This window comes from Chlorocebus sabaeus, chromosome 13 (assembly GCF_047675955.1).
Source record: "Chlorocebus sabaeus isolate Y175 chromosome 13, mChlSab1.0.hap1, whole genome shotgun sequence".
In the NCBI taxonomy this organism is placed as follows: Eukaryota; Metazoa; Chordata; class Mammalia; order Primates; family Cercopithecidae; genus Chlorocebus; species Chlorocebus sabaeus.
This window is the reverse complement of record NC_132916.1, coordinates 15,809,683-15,824,968: the sequence shown is the minus strand read 5'-3', so window position 1 is coordinate 15,824,968 and position 15,286 is coordinate 15,809,683. Positions and strand designations below refer to the sequence as shown.

General features: G+C 40.0%; 1 protein-coding gene across 7 annotated transcripts in view; it reads left to right on the top strand.

Annotated features, from left to right (window-relative positions):
• Positions 1–15,286, top strand: part of SCAF8 (SR-related CTD associated factor 8) — a 227,473-nt gene that overhangs the window by 128,177 nt on the left and 84,010 nt on the right. The window contains exons 23-24 of one of the 7 annotated variants that reach the window (XR_012095004.1): positions 303–458; positions 12,114–12,303. The exons of 4 other annotated variants lie outside the window; for them this stretch is intronic. The gene's annotated coding sequence lies outside the window, so the exon portion shown is untranslated. The remainder of the gene's footprint in view (positions 1–302; positions 459–12,113; positions 12,304–15,286) is intronic. 2 more of the 7 variants (XR_012095006.1, XR_005241336.2) reach the window with 2 other exon arrangements.

The following is a 15,286-nucleotide window of genomic DNA, read 5'->3' as shown; positions in this document are numbered from 1 at the left end:
TTACAGCCACAAAAACAGCAGAATTGTGAAATTGTTCTCATTGCTGATAAAATGGAGTCTTTAAATGCATAGTTGCATACATGTATGAATGTGTACGCACGTGCGCGCAGACACACACACACACACACACTTTGGGAATGTAATCTGTAAAATATGTTGCCAGTCTCAGATGATACTGTAAAATAAGTGAAGTTTTCATTGTCCTGGCTTTCTTTTCTGCTTGTTTGTATTGATTTTGAAATTAGCCTACCCCAATATCTTCCAGGGAATTTTTAAAAAGTTATCCTTCTCTCTTTCTTGAGGTTCCTCATATACTTTCTATCACATGCACATTTTCACGAGAGCAAAGTCTACCCTTAACTGAAATGAATGACTGCTGAATGATCAGGAACTCCAAGTCCACATGGAATTCTTGCTCTTCGGTCCCAGACTCTCCCTCCTGTGTCCCCCTCAGGCAGGTGAGCATTCTGTAGTTTGTAGCGACAGCTCCTCCTGGTTTGGGTTTTCTTCCTGTCATTGCCTTATTCCAGTTAATCATTACCTAGACTAGTTGCTACAAAGCTGAAAATTCATATTGTGGAATTTCATATTGGATAACATAGTTGCTTTTCTTGTTTTTTGAACAATGCTTTCAAAAAATAAAGGAAAAAATGAATCTCTTAATTACAGCATTTTGGAGCCTTAACGTTTGATCAGCATTTAAAAGCAGTGTTACATGTTTGAATTGTGGTGGTTCTTGAAACTTTTTAACTGCCGCCTTTGTCCTCATGGAGAATGTTGTCCTAAGCACAGAACTTGTCATTCGAGTATCTTCAGGATTTGTACAAATTGTTTATCCTGTGACATCAATTCTTTGTGCTAACTAGTTTCTGCCTTTGACAAGGCTTTTGAAATTTGTGCAACAAAAGCTTCCACGGGTGAAGGACAATGTAGTTTTGTTCACTGCTAATTCTTGAAGTGGTTAACATTTGGGGTGATACTTTGATTAAAGCAGACAAGAAAATATGTGAGGATAACTGTGGAAATAGAAAATATAAACATTTTAACATTCTCATACTGAGTGACTTTCATGTAAAGGTTTATTTCCTTCCAGGAATGCTGTCACTTTACTCAATTCAGTGATTTTTTATTTTTTCAAATTAATATTAGTTTGCTTTGACAAATGAGTTTATCAGATTGCTTCATCTGACCAAAATTTTTAAAAGTTTGGTACTCTGTCCTGTTTTTTTGTCATGAACATCGCTCACGCTGATCTCATAATACCTGTTTCTTTCTACCATCCACAGCACAGTCATTTTTCCTTTTTTTCTTGTCATTCAAAATGGTGTTTATTTCATATTTTTGTCTGTTTTGTTTTAAAAATAATACATGTTTATCATAACTCATTCAACCGGTAATAAAGGAGATGACGTAAAAAATTCACAATTAGCCAGCCAGCCTAATTCTTCTTCTGCAGAGGCAACCACTGTTGGTTCCTCGTGTGTTCTTCTAGATGCTTTCTGAGCATATAAGCCACACATCATTTGTAATGCCTGCATAATATTCTGCTATGTGCTTAACCATAATTTAGTTAACCAGTTTTCTCCTGAGGAACACGTGTCCTGTTTTTCTGTTGTGCCCAGTATCTGCAGTTTCCCATGGTGCTCCAGTCCTCTACTGAGGAGGATTTCAGCTGTTTCCTGTTCTCCTCCCTATTCTACCCAGTCTTGACAGAGTTTGGAAGGATGTTTTTCTTTTCTTAGACATGTTATTTTAGAGCACTCAGGGATTCAGTAGTTACATGGAATTTCTTGATGTAATGTTTTGTTTTGTTTTGAGATAAGAGTTTCACTCTTGTCACCCAGGCTGGATTGCAGTGGTGTAATCTCAGCTCACTGCAACCTCTGCCTCCTGGGTTCAAGCGATTCTCCTGCCTCAGCTTCCCAGGGAGCTGAGATCACAGGTGCCCACCACCACACCTGGCTAAGTTTATATTTTTAGTAGAGAGGGGGGTCTCGCCTTGTTGGCCAGGCTGGTCTCGAACTCCTGACCTCAAGTGATCCACTCACCTCGGCCTCCCAAAGTGCTGGGATTACAGGTGTGAGCCACCATGCCCGGCTGTGATTTAATGTTAATAATTTTAAAACCCATGAATGTTTTCAGGGAATTAGAGTTAACTTTTAGAAAATTGCTTTTGTAGTGTCCCGTGTCATCCTTATGTGAGTAAAGCATTATCCTGTAGGCTGGGAATAGAGAGTACAAAACAGAGGCCAGGCCCTGATGGATTCACCATGGGGCTTCACTCTTTTCACCTTTCACTACTGAAAGCTGTTAGTGTGTGTCTATTCACTGTGTGATCCTAGGGCATATTTACTGATAGGATTATTTGAGTAGGAGTTGTGTGGTGGCAATTGTGAGTTGTTTTTTTTCGGTGATGGGGGTGGTTTGGAGGCAGGGTTTGGAGTGCAGTGGCATGATCTCAGCTCACTGCAGCTTTGACTGCCTGAGCTCAAGCAATTCTCTTGCCTCAGCCTCCCGAGTAGCTGGGACCACAGAAAGGAACCACCATGCCCAGCTAATTTTAAAAATTATTTGTAGAGGGGATGTCTTGCTGTATTGCCCGGGCTGGTCTCAAACTCCTGGCCCAAGTGATCCTCCCACCTCGGCCTCCCAAACTGCTGAGGTTACAGGTATAAGCCACTGCGCCTGGCCCAGTAATTGCTTTAGCAGTGGTTAATATGGATATTCCTTGAGCCAGAAGCGTAATTTTCCCCATCTGATGCCCAAAATGTGAAAGGAGAGAAGACATTGACAGGTCTGCAGAAGCAGGGCCCCGCAAGGTGGCTACAGATACTGTTATGTGGGGCAGGGGTAGGGGAGGTGGTAGGGAGTTGTATGAAAAGTTTAGATCATTTTTTAGTAAAAACTATCTATTAAGGGTTAATTATTTAAAATATGTCCTTATAGGCTGGGCACAGTGGCTTCTGCCTGTAATTCCAGCACTTTGGGAGGCCAAGGTGGGCAGATCATCTGAGGTCAGGAGTTCGAGAGCAGCCTGGCCAGCGTGGCGAAACCCCGTCTCTACTAAAAATACAAAAATTAGCCGGGCATGATGGCGCACACCAGTAATCCCAGCTACTCAGGAGGCTGAGGTTCAAGAATTGCTTGAACCTGGGAGGCAGAGGTTGCAGTGAGCCGAGATCATGCCACTGCACTCCTGCCTGGGTGCCAGAGCAAGACTCCATCTCAAAATAAAATAATAAAATATGTTCTTATAGCTACTTGTATAGCAATCATATTTTCCCTAAGCGCTGGTTCCTCAGGAGCAAGGACAATGCTGTGTCACCCTGGTATCCCCAGCAGTGCCTCCCGTGTAGTACAGCAAATGTGGGCTGATTAATTAATAGAAATAGTGAAAGAGAAATGTGCCATACAGATATGCAAATCCTAGTTATCAAAGTTAAATAAAAATGTCTTCATTTTTCCTAATTCATTACTCTTATCTAAGCAATGAATAATTTCTTGAAAAGGAACTCTGTTGTATGTATTCTGGGCAAAAACTGTCTAACTCACTAGTTCGCAACTATTTTTATTATACTTTGTTAAAGAAAAAACAAAATGGGCAAGGTGAAGGAAGCTGTATTCTCCCGCTGTTGGAACGAAATTTGGTGTGAGTGTTCCTCACTGAGAAGTATCATTTTAAATTCTTTTCTACTTCATTTTCTGCAGTGGAAAGTTACAGAAATAGAGTTTGAAGGAAATGATTTCAGCCTGCAGTAATTAAAAATATTGCTATGGGTTCTTAAAAACTCATTTTCCTTTGAACTCATGTACAGTATTTTGTTGTGCATGACAAATAATGACACATATGGAGGCTGTCTTTGACGTCAGCATCTCACTTGGCATTGTTTCACATGTAGGTGGAACTCGCCTATTGACAGTTTCTATAAATGTAATAAACCTACCTACAGTTTATTTCTGATAGCCTTTGGGATTTAAGAGAGAAAACCAATGCTTTAACTGTTTTAAAATCAAGGAAGCAAAATATCCATGAGAAAGTGAGCCACTTAGCATTCGACAATGGAAAGTTTCAAAGCATTTTGTAAATTTTAAATATACTCTATAATTCTTCTATAATTGGTACCTTTGGTACTTTTTGGGTAAATTGGAGTTATTCCAAAATAGTTATATTTTATAGCAGTTTTGACACCATGACACTTAGCAGCACGATTTTAAAATTAAAGTACTGTTTAGTTCTTTTCGTTCTGTGATATTATGTGTATGGACAACTTTAATTGAAATGTCTAATTCTGGTAGCGGAGGAGATCTCATTAATTCAAAATTATAAAAGGTTTCAAAAAATAAGTATTTTTAAAATTATATATTTTCTTTTTGGTGTCATTTTAAAAGAATAAATATTCTTAGTTGTGCTTCCGAAAATCACTTATGGAGAAAATTGCACTTCGGGATTCTATACTTGTACCAGTAGAGGTCACTGTGCACCTATAAAAGGAAACCCAGTGCTTGCTTCTAGGGATGAGCTAGTTATCCTAGAATGTTACAACTAATAACATCATTGATCTTTCTGGGAACTTAACCAAATTCCCACCCCACTCCCGCCTCACCTCTTAACAAAATCACTTGCCTGTCATCATCTGAGAGTCCCTGTTATTGTCTGTTCACATAATGGGAGTGTATTCTGATGAGGTTGAGTGGAGCCCTGGCACACTGTCCCGTAGTATACTTAGGTGAATCAGCCAAAGCACCAGAAACTATGTTTCACAGAAACAACCATTCAAACTCTCAGTTTCAGAGTTTGAGAGAACTTTAACATTCATTAGATTCAGCATCTGAGGTGGGGCTGGAGACTTTTTCATCTATTCTGAACATTTAATTTGCAAATCCAAAATCATTTCAAAGGTATTCTTTTCAGTACTGTCATCTATTTAAGAATGAGACTTTACTTATTAAAACTGTTTAGACCTTTACACTATTATAGTGTCCATGCTACATAGTGTTTGATTCTCTGAGTGTACCAACAAAATATTCATAGAATATTGTTTTATATGATTATCGCCACAGAGATTTCTGATAAGAGTGAGAACTGAACTAAATGTTGGTTTGTTATAAAACTGCAATGGTGTCCTTACCAGATAGTCAAAGCAAATGTGTAAATCTCCAGTCAGCCTTGTGCAGTGACCCAAGTTACTGTGAAGGTGGCTGTAAAAAGTGATAAAGGAATGTCATGAATGGAGCAAGCAGTGGGGAATCGTAGACCTGTAATTGGGCCTTGGTTTACAGAAGGAGAATACAATGTAGGTGCTTTCATGGGTCCCTTCAGCTCTAACACTCTGATTGTCAGTGCAGAGGGCACATTGCAGTGGTTAGAAACGTGGGTCCTGGAGAGAGTGCCTGGATTTGAATTATGACTCTGCCACTTACTGGTCATGAGATTATCTTACAGTTAGCCTTTCTGCACCTGTTTCCACATCTGTAAAATGGGCTTGATACTAGTACCTGCCTCATAGCATTGTGGTATGCAGTCATTGAGTTATATAGGTAAAGTACTTAGAGTAGTACACAGAATGTGGTAAATACTCAATCTGCTATAATTACGTACCCATTTTTTTTCCTAAGTAGAACTCTTGCTGGGGTATGGTAGCTGAATTCTTAGACATCACTCTATTGACTGCTCTCTGAGGATCAAAACAGAGTTTATTCTGTGTGTTCACTAACTCTCAGTAAATAACATCTATGTCAAGAAACCAGATGTATATAGAATCCAAGCTCTTCCTGTGCTCATTCTTGTACAATGAGTTTTTTTTGTTGTTTTTTTTTAATCTGGAATTTTTTCTATGGAGTACATAATCACATTTTTAGTTGCTGTTTTTAGTGACATGTATTGATGCTTTTTTTTTTGCGATTAAATGTCCTAGTTTCAGTGAAAGTTACAAAATACAGTTTTTTTTTCAGTATTTCTCTATAGCATTCCAATTTTTATAGTATTTTTCACATTAGAAATCTGTTATGTCATTTATAAGGCATTTGTGCATTTGTCTTCAACAGACTCAATTAAAAATTTTAAAGCAGTAATTTCATTATTTGTATTTGGACTCTCTATTAACTTTATTAAATTTCTTTTTTTTTTTTTTTTTGGTGGAGGTGGTGGGGGGAAAGAGTCTTGCTCTGTCACCCAAGCTGGAGTGCAGTGCGCGCGCTCGGCTCACTGCAACCTCCGCCTCCCAGGTTCAAGCGATTATTGTGCTTCACCCTCCTGAGTACCTGGGACTACAGGCGTGTGCCACTACGCCTGGCTAATTTTTTGTATTTTTTTTAGTAGAAACGGGGTTTCACCACGTTGCCCAGGCTAGTCTCGAACTCCTGAGCTCAGACAATCTGCCCGCCTCTGCCTCCCAAAGTGCTAGGATTACAGGTATGAGCCACCACGCCCAGTTTAACTTTCAAATTCTATGTAATCAAAGTTTATTACCCACATACCAATCCAGAGTTAGAGAAACCAATATGTGGCACAGAAATATATAGACACATTTTTATAGGTATAAATTTGGTCTTGAAAGGTGAGACTGGTAATAGTTAAAATTTTTATGTTCACTATACCCTTTTAAACCCCGTATCCCTAAGCAACTATCTACATAGTCACTGCCTCTATGTAGGTGGGATAAACCAACTGTAGTGAGACATTTTGGTTCCAACTTGCTATCATCTGTTATAGGTAGGTGAACTGGCAGAAGAATTACCCAAACGTGATGTCTCATAAACATCTGGCCTTTCTTTAGGGATGGTAGGGGTTCCCTAGACTAGATGGAAGGCCATGAACTACACCACCTTTCTGATTGACTTAAGAGCCATATATTTCTTAGGCGAAGGGTGTTAATAATAAGGTTGACCATGATATTCCTTGAAATTATATGCCATATTACCATAATACCCAAAACTCCATGCTCATATTTTTTTATTTTTTTAAAGATGGAGTCTTACTCTGTTGCCCAGCTGGAGTGCAGTGGCGCAGTCCCAGCTCACTGCAACCTCTGCCTCCTGGATTCAAATAATTCTGTCCCAGCTTCCTGAGTAGCTGGGATTCAGGCATGTGCCACCATGCCCGGCTAATTTTTGTATTTTTAGTAGAGATGGGGTTTTATCGTGTTGGCCAGGCTGATCTCAAACTCCTGACCTCAGGTGATCCACCTGCCTTGGCCTCCCAAAGTGCTCGAATTACAGGCGTGAGCCACCATACCTGGCCTGTGCTCAGATTTTTAAATGAGTTTCATGTGTGAATACGCCCTCTCACCCCCCCACCCCAAAACACACACACACAAAGGTGAAACAGCCTGGAATAGAGCATTCCATAGTACGATATGATACCAGCTATTTCTTAAACATGATTGTATTTTAACTTCTATAAATCAACTATCAAAGACGAAGTAGGCCTCTTTTTTATATGTTTCCCGCAGCTGTATTAGGGTCTGTTATGTGTAGTGAGTCTAGAGTGCTGAATTATGTCCAATAATCCAGGTGGTCTAATGGCTAGGAGAGAGGGAACTTCTCCTGGAATATACGGCATCACCACCTATTTTATAAGTCTAAGTTATAGGTTGGTTTTTTTACAAGATAAAAAAAAATCGGCCGGGCAGGTGACTCATGCCTGTAATCCCAACACTTTGGGAGGCTGAGGTGGGTGGATTGCCTGAGCTCAGGAGTTTGAAACCAGCCTGGGCAACACGGTGAAACCCCGTCTCTACTAAAATTACAAAACATTAGCCGGGTGTGGTGGCACGCGCCTGTAATCCCAGCTACTCTGGAGGCTGAGGCAGGAGAATCGCTTGAACCTGGGAAGCAGAGGTTGCAGTAAGCCAAGATCGTGCCACTGTATTCCAGCCTGGGCTACAGAGTGAGACTCCATCCCCCCCAAAAAAGGAATACTTTTCACTGCTTTCCAGGTATTTTATAAGTTTAATAAATAAGACTATTGGAGAGAAAACATCAGTTTCTGAACTTATTTTAGTTACTAGAGTGACATTGTATTAAGACATATTTTGCAAATAATTTGTTTATGGAGGCTCAGGAAATAGAATACTATTTAGGTCACTTTTCAGTAACTTTTTCCACTATGATAAACTCTTGTAACTTTTGGAATATTAAGGGTTTTTTGTTGTTGTTGTTTTAGACAGAGTGTCTTTCTCTGTCGCCCAGGAGGAAGTGCAGTGGCACGATCTCGGCTCACTGCAACCTCCGCCTCCTGGGTTCAAGTGATTCTCCTGCCTCTGCCTCCCAAGTAGCTGGGATTACAGGCGTGTACTACCACGCCCGACTAATTTTTGTGTTTTTGGTAGAGTCGGGGTTTTACCATGTTGGCCAGGCTGGTCTTGAACTCCTGACCTCAAGTGATCCACCTGCTTCGTCCTCCCAAAGTGGTGGAATTACAGGTTTGAGCCACTATGCCTGGCTGGAATATTTTACTCAATATTTTCCTTCTTTAAAATGCTTAAATAATACAGTAATTTTATTGCATATTAATAGAAATATTTGAGGGCAAAAATTAATTTCTTAAATTTATGCTTGTGGATGACTCGCATTTCTTCTGGGTATATGGAAGCTCTAAGCTTGGAAAATACTCTGTATAATTTTAAAATTCTAAACTTTTAACCTGATTAAGACTTACATGAATGTATCATGCCTACATTGAATGCATTCATTCATTTATTCAGCAAACACATAGCACCAGGCACACACTAGAAGAAAGCAAGATCTCTGCCCTTGAGGAATCCACAGTGCAGTCGGGAAGGTAATTACTGGACAGAGTGATTGGCACCATGGCAGAGATGTGAGCAGCGTGCTGTGGAAATGCATCCATGAACCATGGAAAGGGGTGGAGTGGGGAAGGCGATTAGAGAAATTGGCACTTGACCGGTGTCCTGCAGCTTGCTGGATGTGAAGTGCATTTGCAGGGGTTACTCGAAGGCATGAAAGAGTATGGAGTGAATGCAGAGCAGGGAGTGGCTCTGCTTGGTCCCTGTGGTTGTGAGGGGCCCTCACTACCCAGCTAAGAGCTTGCAGTTTCTCTTTAGGCAATAGGAGTCTGTCAGCGGCAGGTGCCCTGGTTCAGATTATGGATACATTCTTACCTCCTTAACTAGTAGAGTCATGTGAAACAGGAGTGGTCTCAGGAAAAAGGCTGAGAAAGCCAGAAATTGTCTTTCATTTCCCCCTCTATTTTGGGTCCCAGCATACCCCTTTCTGCTATTGGGAACATCATCTCCTTAACCGCTAGAACCTTTCTTACCTCCCCAGCCTTGATCAGAAAGGATCATAAGCAAGGTCAAAGGGAGAAAGAATGATTTTACCTTACCTTTTTTATTTTGTACGAACATCCCCTTCCTTCTGCCCAGACCTGTTCCACATGTAAAATTTTAGCTACAGCATTTTAATTTAGGGCATTCGGATGCTGTATGGGTAAAGAGCATATCTTTGGAGCCTAACTTCTGTCTCTGCCTGGTCTTACAGCATCAGGCAAGTTACTCAGTTGCCCTGTGCCTCACTTTTACATCTGTTTCAGAAAGTTTATAACATCATATAATAGTGTAATGATACTTAGAATAGAACTGGCACATGGTAAGCATTTTAATACATGGTAACTATTATTTTTTTTCATGATCTAGATTCTAGAGAAAAATTAAGACTACAGACTTTAGAAGTATCAGACCTTTCTTGTTAATATTCGTTCTTAAGATTTAAGTATTCTAGAAGATATATGGAAATGGAATTGGGGAGGGCAGCTTTAGATTTAAAGTCTCCCTTTCTTTTTAGCAGTACTTGAATTTCAGGAAAGCATACATTTCACAATATATATGTATTGCTAATGGGCTGGATATAGATTAAAACTGATGAAAGCCATGCCTTTGCCATCTTGTATTATTTATTCAAAACCAGACAGCAGCTGGGCACAGTAGCTCATGCATGTTATTCCAGCATTTTGGGAGGCTGAGGCAGGAGGATTGCTTGAAGCCAGGAGTCCAAGACCAACGTGGGTAACATAGCAACACCCCATTTTTTAAAAATACATATAAAAATTAGCTGGGCGCGGTGACGCACACCTGTAGTTCCAGCTACTCAGTTGGCTGAGATGGGAGGATCTCTGGAACCTCAGGAGTTTGAGGCTGCAGTGAGCTATGATTGCCCCACTGCACTCCAGCCCAGTGACAGAGCAAGACTCCATCTCTAAGAAAAATAAACAAAATGACTAGTCCAAAACCAGGTAGAAACATGGTTCTAATTTTCTGTCCAGGCACTGTGACTCACACCTGTAATCCCAGCACTTTGGGAGGCTGAGGCGGGCAGATCACCTGAGACCAGGAGTTTGGGACCAACCTGGCCAACATAGCGAAACCCTGTCTCTACTAAAAATGCAAAAATTAGCGGGGCATGGTGGCACATGCCTGTGATTCCAGCTTCTTGGGAAGCTGAGGCACAAGAATCACTTGGACCTGGGAGGTGGAGGTTGCAGTGAGCTGAGGTCGCACCACTGCACTCCAGCATGGGTGACAAAGTGAGACTCTATCTCAAAAAAAGAAAGAAAGAAAAAAAAAACCAGATAGCATTGTTGGGCATAAACATGTAGAAAAGTAAGGAGGGAAAAAAAAGTAGCCATTCAAGAAATAACCCAGTAGCAAGGACTGGGTAAACATACCTGTGTAGGGATATTATTTGAGGGTGTTATGACTCAAGAGTTCATGTGCTCTTTTTACTGTGCTGAAAGAGGCAGAGGTAGAGACAAATCTCTGTGGAGGAAAAGGAGGGTGCCTTGTGCAGAGAGAAGCCAAGATTGCTCTCGAAGAAGCGACTCATGCTAGGGAGGGAGGTGAGTGGGAGGTAAATGAGCTGAAGCAGCTCCCCGCAGCCCTGGACACCCTTGAGCGTGATGCTGAGTGCGGCCATGGACACCCTTGAGCGTGATGCTGAATGCAGCCCTGGACACCCTTGAGCATGATGCTGAGTGCGGCCGTGGACACCCTTGAGCGTGATGCTGAGTGCGGCCGTGGACACCCTTGAGCGTGATGCTGAGTGCGGCCGTGGACACCCTTGAGCGTGATGCTGAGTGCGGCCGTGGACACCCTTGAGCGTGATGCTGAGTGCGGCCGTGGACACCCTTGAGCGTGATGCTGAGTGCGGCCGTGGACACCCTTGAGCGTGATGCTGAGTGCAGCCGTGGACACCCTTGAAGGTGATGCTGAGTGCGGCCGTGTGCTGCAGGTGATGTGTAACATGGTTGTAGTGAGAGGCTCGAAGCTCCGTGGAACCTTCACATTCTTTTAGTATAGTAGAATTTGTCTTGCAAGAGGAAGGGCAAATAATAGCAGGCTGTGTGAGGCTGAGTCTGGAGGCACAAACTCTGTCGGAGATTCTTGAACGAATTGGCCTTGGGATTTAGCAACTTTGTGGGTCATAGATCAAAGAATATTAAAGCCAGAAGGCAGTTGAAAGATTTTCCAGCCCATGAATAAGAGCTCAGTATGTCAAATTGGGGAGAAGAGGAGGGAATTTGCAAAGCACGTTTAACGTGCTTTGTTTCATAATACAAAATAAATCTTTTTAAAATCCTCATGGTTGAGGGAAGATATGTGGAATCTGATAATGTGGCAAATGATTGTAGGGGACTTAGGTTAGCAACAGTTTTGAAATGATGACAGCTCGCCTTCCTGCATGGTTTCATCATCTATAAAGCCGGAGTGAAGATAGCAGCTGTTTACAGTAAGCGTCAAATGACATGATAGGGCAAAAATTCCTTGGAAATTTGGGGAAACTTAATACAGCTTTTGCAAATGAATGGTGCTGTTTGTTTTGTTGCTAGAAATCACATTCTCAGTGTCGGGGAGTTGAAGATAAAACAGGATTCCCTCGGGTTCTTTATAAGTGAATGAGCGGTAGAAAAGGGGCATTAGAGATTGGGTAGAAAAGGGGCATTAGAGATTGGGTTGCCAGGTTTCACAAATGGAAATAACAGGACACCCAGTTACTTTTGAATTTCAGATAAATAATGAATAATTTTAAAAATATAAATATGTCTGAAATTTCATCTTAACCGGGCATCCTGTATTTTATCTTGCATCCCTAATTAGAAACCTAAAATCACAGCAGAGCCAGGACATGGACTGATGGCTCGATGGCCTAGAATGTGTATGGATTTCACCTGTGCCCTGGGCCTCGCTGGACTTTTCTAGATATCTACAAATGGCGGCTTGCTCTCTTTCTCCTCATCCCAGTATTGTGGAGTGTGGCTACGAAAGGTTTGAAGGCGTTACTGATCAGGTGATGGTGTCAGTGATACTGTATAGTAATTGTAGTAATTTCTACGCATTGAGTACTTGCTATAGTGGATGCTTTACATAAATTAATTTATCCTTATAACAACCACAGGAAAATAGGCCCTATTTCACTTCACAGATGAGGGAATGAAGTTTAGCCCAAGTTATACAGCTAATTTGGGCAAAAGGTGGGTTCTAACTGAGGAGTGTGATGGCAACTCCCATGTTCTTAGCATCCATTCTACATGATTTGGATTAAGACAGTTTGTAGCTGACCCTGTGATGGAAATTTACTGAGGGCTTGTGTCCTTTTTCTTCACAATCTGTGATGTGAATTTCTCTTCATAACCACAGACTCTGTGTTCAGATCCCAGGCTCTGCCATTTGTCTTTTCAGATTTTGAGTTATTTCACTTTGTTTGCCTAAAATAATACTTCATCTTGCTAATGAAGTCTGTAGATTTCAGCATGAGATGAATTCTTAATAACCTGGAAAAGTGTATAGGGACCTACAAAATCCTATGTGGGTCTGGATCCAGCATTTATCTATTGACTATACACAGATTTTGTAATGAGTTATATCAAATTAAAGAATGGAAATCCTTGTTGAAAAATATTTTATCAACCAAATTATGTTTAAAGCTATTTTTATGTTCTTTCAGCTTGCTGACATGTAACCAACTTCTCCATCTGATTTCACTTCTGCCATATTCTCAAAGATTTTAAAAAAGGGGACAGTTGGTTGACTATAAAACACAGAATCTATTTGTATTCAAGATCATCGATTTAAGTTTGACAAACTAAAAGAATGTAATATTCTACTCATTTGTATGGCCAATGTCTACCCAGTAAGTTCTTTTAGTCTGGAACATTTTTAGTTTTCCTAGTGATTATAGCTTAGATTTCAGCTGGATTGAATTTCTAGAGAGATTTTTAGTATAACTAAAACTCATATTAAAACTCATGTGTACCTTGACCAGCTTTCACCATGTAGGCCTACTTCTCCCCAAATAATTGTGTCTCTTGGACCAAGTTCAAAGCTCCTTAGAGCTCCTGTGTGCTCTGTGTCCTACAAGGCTTTGTCTTTGTCATCTTGCTCATTTTTAAATCTACACTTGTCAGCTGCATGTGACATTTGGGAAATTGCTTTCAAAATCTGGCATTTGGGGTTTAGTAGCCAATTTAAATATATGAGAAAACCATATTTTAAAAAAAATTTTCAGTTGAAAGCATTTGCATTCAGTATCTTTTAAACAAGGAATAAAGTGAATGAGCAAGGACAAAAGGTTTTGTTCAGTATCTTTTGAGAACATTTTGGTTAAGGGGCATGAGAAATATTCTAATGCAGTTCAATATAATTCTCCAGTATAAACTCAAAATATAAAAGTGACAGTTGTAAATTTGAATTAGCTAAATTGTGAAATCTAGGAAATTAAAGATACATGTTTGGTACCATTTTTGCAGAACCCATTTATATGTAGGTTCTTAAGTAGAATTATATTAAGTAATAGTAGTAATAATAAATCGTTCATTGGAGAATGATCAGGAGAGAACGTTTGCAAATTAATGACAGCAGAGCAAGTGAAGGAATTCTACACGTATAAATAATTTTGTCTTAATATTTGAAACTATTGTCATGGTCAGAGGTACTTGCTGTTACTTTGCTAGATAATTTTTATTCACGGATTATTGTAGAGTCCTTTATCAATTTGGGAACCTATGAAGCCAGTGTTGCCAGTTTGGCTGTGTATATCCATGAGCTAATTTTTAGATATTACTGGTAGCAACTTGATATCCCCAGTGCTTAGCAAAATGTGTGACCATGTCTAGCTCTCAGTGAATATTGTTGAATTGAAATTAAATGGCCTGGTTGGAGTGTTCATATTCCTTATAATTTAACAGAGAAATACAAAGGTATTTCTTTTCACCTTACATGTCTTCCTTAAGGAATGTAGGAATAGAAAATTTGAGATTCCGAAATATTTCAGTGGGGCCAGGCAGTGTCTCATGTTTGTAATCTCAGCCCTTTAGGAGGCCTAGGTAAGAAGATAGGTTGAGACCAGGAGTTTTGAGAGCAGCGTGGGCAACATAGTGAGATCCTGTTTCTCTGAAATGACATAATAAAACTTTACATCCATCTCAATATTAGAGAGATATTTTGGCACAGTCATCTTCTTCCAATGTATTTTTCCAGTAGGGGAAATCCCACTTTATAATTGAAATCAGTGAGAAAAAAATAAAATGAAATTTGAGGTATAATGAATTTTACTAGAATATATTCCCTTACAGTAAGAGTTATGTCTGCAGAGCAAAGTGTCTCAAAGAACAGACCCACTGAATATAAACAGCAAAGCATTTTGGAAAATGTGTTTATACTCAGTAGTTTGTTTAATAACTATTTATTGAGTGTCTGTTATTACCATTTAAAACTTCAGCTTTTAGGTTCATGGGGTGCATGCTCAGGTTTGTTACATGGCTATAGACGTTTTTTACAGTAACTAACAGTGTTGAATCCGGTTGTCCTGGCTTTTTATCTTCCTGTTAATTTGACTTCCATGAGGGTACTGTACAGGGACATTTTTGGCTCAAAGATTCTAGCTCAGGAATCTTGCCTGGTTACTGAGAAAAGTTTAAAGTTATATGGAAAAAATCTTGTAATTCTCCAACCCACATTTTCTGCTTCCAATGAAGGTAAATTGTTTTATCTTTAAGCAATCTTGTAGTGGTGCCTTTGGAATCTGCCAGCCTACCTCCCATTAGCATTTGTGCCTCTGATGGTATAACCTGAAATAGAACAGGGTCACTGCTGTGCCTTTGTCACATTGAACTTTTACTCAAAATTATTTACTCAAAATTATTTTTATTATTTTAGGCCCAAGATATGTAGGTGAAATTCACTTTGGTCAAGCAGAGATTCTTTATCACATTACTTAAAATTAGCATGACTGAATGTCCCAAGTTGCCTCACTCTAGCATGCCTGTCACTCT